Genomic DNA, 6,000 nt, shown 5'->3' on the forward strand with positions numbered 1-6,000 from the left:
GCCCGCTGGCAGGAGGTCACGGGGCAGACCCAGCAGGTGCCACGGGTCGACTGACCGAGATGACTGGCTGATCCACCACCTGTGCCCCCTACTGTGCCAACTTGCTGTGCTTTAGCCACCCGGCGCTCCGCTCGTTGTGAGCGTCGCTCCTCCGCCCTCCGTTGTTGTTGGAGGGCGACTGCCTCCAACTGCCCAGTAGCCTCCTTCACGAGCCTCCTCCACTGAGGCCGATCTGACACCGCTGGTACCAGTCATTGGCAAGTCCACTCAGCTCCACGTCCTCCTGTACCACATCACTCCATCTCTTCTCTAGCCCGTGCCGCGCCCGTTTAGCCCCCTCGATCCGGCCGAACAAAAGCTGTTTAGGCATGCGGTGGCTGGGCATGCGGGCTACATGACCCAGCCAACGCAGCCTTGCCTGCCGGAGGAGCTCACTGATGGGACTTTGCCCAGATCTTTCAAGGATTTGTGAGCTCCTCACACAATCCGGCCTGGTTAAACCCAGGATGGATCGTAGGCAGACCAGCCTAATGTTTCCAACCGGCGAAGATGCTAAATTAGGGGGGTCCACGTTTCGCAAGCGTAGAGAAGGGAGGGAATGATCGTGGCCGAGAAGACCTGAAGCTTCCACACAGCGTTACACAACCGTTGAAAAGATATTGCCGCTCGACTGATTCAGAGTGAGACCTCTGCTGATAAACTGGAGCCGGTCATAAGCTCACTGCCCAGGTATGGGAAACTCTCCACTCTCTCCACAACTGCCCCATCACCAATTGGGAGTTGTGGGTAGGCCTCGGCAAGGTAAGGTAATTTACCCTTTTTACCGGGTAAAAGGGTAAAGGTAAAGGGTAAAGATGTCGACATGCCAAGGGGTAAGGTAAAGGGTAGGGTAAAGGTAGCGCGAAGTATTACCCGGTAAATACGGTGCCTTGTTTACCACTAAAAGCTCCGTGGCGCAGTCCGTGGTCTCCATTTAATAAGTAATATTTGTAAAAACTTTTTTAAAAACACGCTTTTATTAAATGTAAGAGTAGTGCAAAACTCCACGACTCCAGGAAGTGGCCCCAAAGCTCACCACAACGTAAGGGGCCGTGGCCAATTACAGCCAACGTCAGTTGAGCGTGGACAATTAGAGCCAAGCCGAAACATATAACATATACAAGAGGGTTTTAAAATATATATGTTTTTAATGATAGAATATAGTGTTGTCATCAGTATGACATAAGTATACCAAGTGTGCAGTCGATATCACATTGGGAAGTGGGTTAAACTTGAGTTACAAGATTTGAGGATACGACAACAACGACAACAACAACAGAGTGAGTTCAAAGAAAGCGTGTAAAATTGGAATCATCGAGAGTATTCTATATGAATAAAGCGCTCTACCTTGTAGCATTTACCGTTATAAACCTTTGTCATGTGTAGTAGTACCCCAGTAATTACCCTGTAATCGTGTAATTTGTATGGGGTAAGGGTACAAGGTAGGGTAAAGATAGGGTCATTGCTTTTCACCTTACCTGCTAAAGGGTAAAATGTGTAGAGTGATTGTATTGTGGTAAGATAAAAGGTAGGGTAAAGGTAGGCTCGTTCTTTTTAAATCCTTTATATTAAGTTCACTTGCTTGCGTGCTTGCTTGCTTACGACCGTGCAAATCTTTCGGTCGTTTTTTTTAAACCACTTCCCGTGATCCAATCGAGCTGACATTTTGCACACAGACTCGTTGTGCGTGACAATTAATTTTCGTGAATTTTTTTTCCCCAAATTTGACACTGTTTAGGGGAAAATAATTAAATATGTATTTACCAATTGCTTAAAGGTGGCAGACAATCATCTGACCCATAGGTGGCAGCCATCTCAAGCCAGAGGACGAGAGGACTCGAGCCGCCCCAATGCCACGCATATAAAGGATTTATAGTGAAAAACTTTGTTTTTACGGGTTAATTTTTTACCTTTTAACTTTTACCTTGCCGAGGCCTAGTGGTGGGGGTGGAGTGTCCCCCTCACCCCTCCCCTTGTCCCCTCACCTGCCCCCCCCCCCAGCGCCCCCCCCCCCCAACGCCCCCCCCCCCCCAGCGCCCCCCCCCCCCCACAGCGCCCCCCCCCCCCCTCTGGGCGTGTTCGCACGGTGACGTCACCGCCGGGGATTTCCGAAGCGGCGCGGGTCCGGGTCGGGTTGAGAGAAACGCCGCGGAAACCCCCTTCGCCAGGGGACCAATCAGAGCGCGCGACGAGCCCCGTTGCCCCGCTCCCATTGGTCGCCGTCTCGGCACGTAAACACTCACTCACTATTCAACTCACTGACCCCGCTTCGCGTGCTCATCAAGGAGCCCCTCACGAGCCCGAGACCAGGACCCGTGTCCCCCCCTATCCCCGTGCCCCCCCCTGTCCCCGTGCCCCCCCCCCTCACCTGGCGGTGTCTCTGAGCTCTCGGGGTCTTCGCCTCTCGCCTCCTCTCGCTGCGCAGCTTCTGACAAGAAGCAGAAGCCGCAGCTGTCACTCAACTAGCACGCCCCGCCCCCTGCCCCTCCTACTACCACCGCCCTGCACCCCGCCCCCTTCACTTCACCCCGCCCCCCACAACTCCCCCGCCCCCTCCCCCCCCGCGCCGTGAACGGCATCGCGCTGGAAACCCCCTTGAGCAGCAGGCGACCAATCGGGGCGCGGGACGAGACCCGCTGCCCCGCTCTGATTGGCCGCGCTCCGATCGCTTGCGCGCTGATTGGTCGCTGGTGCGATGTGTAAACATCATCGCTAGCACTGGGGAGACAAAGGCGGCCGGGCGTGGTGCTGGCCACCCACCCCCTCGTGTGCCGTGCTGGCCTTCATAGGTGCTACTCGCTAACAGCACTTGCCCCTACAGTCTGTTACAGGCTACATGGGGGATCTTTGTGTGTTGTGTCTGAGTGCTGTAATGAGCCCAAGGGGCTGGATCTATGCCGTTTCCGTCTTATTCCAACAAGCAACAATCGCCATTCGCCACTAAGTGGCGGTGACGTCACTACGACGCTTGTGCCAGGCCATGTGCACCTTGAGGCCACGAAGTGTCGAACGCCCGCTGGCAGGAGGTCACGGGGCAGACCCAGCAGGTGCCACGGGTCGACTGACTGAGATGACCGAGATGACTGGCTGATGCACCACCTGTGCCCCCACTGTGCCAACTTGCTGTGCTTTAGCCACTCGGCGCTCCGCTCGTTGTTGTGAGCGTCGCTCCTCCGCCCTCCGTTGTTGTTGGATGGCGACTGCCTCCAACTGCCCAGTAGCGTCCTTCACGAGCCTCCTCCACAGAGGCCGATCTGACACCGCTGGTACCAGTCATCGGCAAGTCCACTCAGCTCCACGTCCTCCTGTACCACATCACTCCATCTCTTCTCTCGCCCGCGCCGCGTCCGTTTAGCCCCCTCGATCCAGCCGAACAAAAGCTGTTTCAGCATGCGGTGGCTGGGCATGTGGGCTACATGACCCAGCCAACGCAGCCTTGAATGCCAGAGGAGCTCACTGATGGGACCTTGCCCAGATCTTTCAAGGATTTGTGAGCTCCTCACACAATCCAGCCTGGTTAAACCCAGGATGAATCGTAGGCAGGCCAGCCTAAATGTTTCCAACCGGCGAAGATGCTCCATTAAGGGGGTCCATGTTTTGCAAGCGTAGAGAAGGGAGGAAATGACCGTGGCCGAGAAGCAGAGGTCGCAATCGGGTACCCGATACCCGGCTACCCGTACCCGGCCGGGTGCGGGTAGCCGGGTATCGGGTAGGTTACAGGTACCCGATTGCGACCCTGGTGCGGCCGGGTACGGGTACGGGTAAGGAGTCAAAACCCGTTTGCGACCTCTGCCGAGAAGACCTGAAGCTTCGTGCGGAGCGACAGACCAGGTAGCTTCCACACAGCGTTACGCAACCGATGAAAAGATATTGCCGCTCGACTGATTCGGAGTGAGACCTCTGCCGAGAAGACGTGGAGCCGGTCATGAGCACACTGCCCAGGAATAATGGGAAACTCTCCACTCTCCACTACTGCCCCATCACCAATTGGGAGTTGTGGGGGTGGAGTGTCCCCCTCACCCCTCCCCTTGTCCCCTCACCTGCCCCCCCCCCCAGCGCCCCCCCCCCCAGCGCCCCCCCCCCCCCAGCGCCCCCCCCCCCACAGCCCCCCCCCCCCTCTGGGCGTGGTCGCACGGTGACGTCACCGCCGGGGATTTCCGAAGCGGCGCGGGTCCGGGTCGGGTTGAGAGAAACGCCGCGGAAACCCCCTTCGCCAGGGGACCAATCAGAGCGCGCGACGAGCCCCGTTGCCCCGCTCCCATTGGTCGCCGTCTCGGCACGTAAACACTCACTAGCTATAACTCACTCACTATTCAACTCACTCACTATTCAACTCACTCGCTATTCAACTCACTCGCTATTCAACTCACTCGCTATTCAACTCACTCGCTATTCAACTCACTCGCTATTCAACTCACTCGCTATTCAACTCACTCGCTATTCAACTCACTCACTATTCAACTCACTCACTATTCAACTCACTCACTATTCAACTCACTCACTATTCAACTCACTCACTATTCAACTCACTCGCTATTCAACTCACTCGCTATTCAACTCACTCGCTATTCAACTCACTCGCTATTCAACTCACTCGCTATTCAACTCACTCGATATTCAACTCACTCGCTATTCAACTCACTCGCTATTCAACTCACTCGCTATTCAACTCACTCGCTATTCAACTCACTCGCTATTCAACTCACTCGCTATTCAACTCACTCACTATTCAACTCACTCACTATTCAACTCACTCACTATTCAACTCACTCGCTATTCAACTCACTCACTATTCAACTCACTCACTATTAACTCACTCAGCTATTCAACTCACTCGCTATTCAACTTAACACCTCAACTCACTCTATACCTTCAACACACTCCAATTCAACTCACTCACTATTCAAACTCACTCAACTATTCAACTCACCACTTCAACTCACGCAATATTCAACTCACTCACTATTCAACTCACACTCTATTCAACTCACTCACTATTCAACTCACTCACTATTCAACTCACTCACTATTCAACTCACTCGCTATTCAACTCACTCGCTATTCAACTCACTCACTATTCAACTCACTCGCTATTCAACTCACTCACTATTCAACTCACTCGCTATTCAACTCACTCACTATTCAACTCACTCACTATTCAACTCACTCACTATTCAACTCACTCGCTATTCAACTCACTCACTATTCAACTCACTCACTATTCAACTCACTCGCTATTCAACTCACTCACTATTCAACTCACTCACTATTCAACTCACTCGCTATTTAACTCACTCACTAATCAACTCACTCACTATTCAACTCACTCGCTATTCAACTCACTCGCTATTCAACTCACTCGCTATTCAACTCACTCACTATTCAACTCACTCGCTATTCAACTCACTCACTATTCAACTCACTCGCTATTCAACTCACTCGCTATTCAACTCACTCACTATTCAACTCACTCACTATTCAACTCACTCGCTATTCAACTCACTCGCTATTTAACTCACTCACTAATCAACTCACTCACTATTCAACTCACTCACTATTCAACTCACTCACTATTCAACTCACTCGCTATTCAACTCACTCACTATTCAACTCACTCACTATTCAACTCACTCGCTATTTAACTCACTCACTAATCAACTCACTCACTATTCAACTCACTCACTATTCAACTCACTCACTATTCAACTCACTCGCTATTTAACTCACTCACTAATCAACTCACTCACTATTCAACTCACTCACTATTCAACTCACTCACTATTCAACTCACTCACTATTCAACTCACTCACTAATCAACTCACTCACTATTCAACTCACTCACTAATCAACTCACTCACTATTTAACTCACTCACTATTCAACTCACTCACTATTTAACTCACTCGCTATTCAACTCACTCGCTATTTAACTCACTCACTAATCAACTCACTCGCTATTCA

The 6,000-nt window shown here is 52.0% G+C and overlaps 1 protein-coding gene across 1 annotated transcript in view; it reads right to left on the reverse strand.

Annotated features, from left to right (window-relative positions):
- Nucleotides 1-6,000, reverse strand: part of LOC144719512 (uncharacterized) — a 51,324-nt gene that overhangs the window by 43,936 nt on the left and 1,388 nt on the right. Inside the window, exon 2 of the mRNA XM_078595545.1 lies at nucleotides 2,408-2,464. The gene's annotated coding sequence lies outside the window, so the exon portion shown is untranslated. The remainder of the gene's footprint in view (nucleotides 1-2,407; nucleotides 2,465-6,000) is intronic.

The sequence above is a fragment of the Lampetra planeri genome, chromosome 1 (genome assembly GCF_965212315.1).
Source record: "Lampetra planeri chromosome 1, kcLamPlan1.2.h2, whole genome shotgun sequence".
NCBI classification, from domain to species: domain Eukaryota; kingdom Metazoa; phylum Chordata; class Hyperoartia; order Petromyzontiformes; family Petromyzontidae; genus Lampetra; species Lampetra planeri.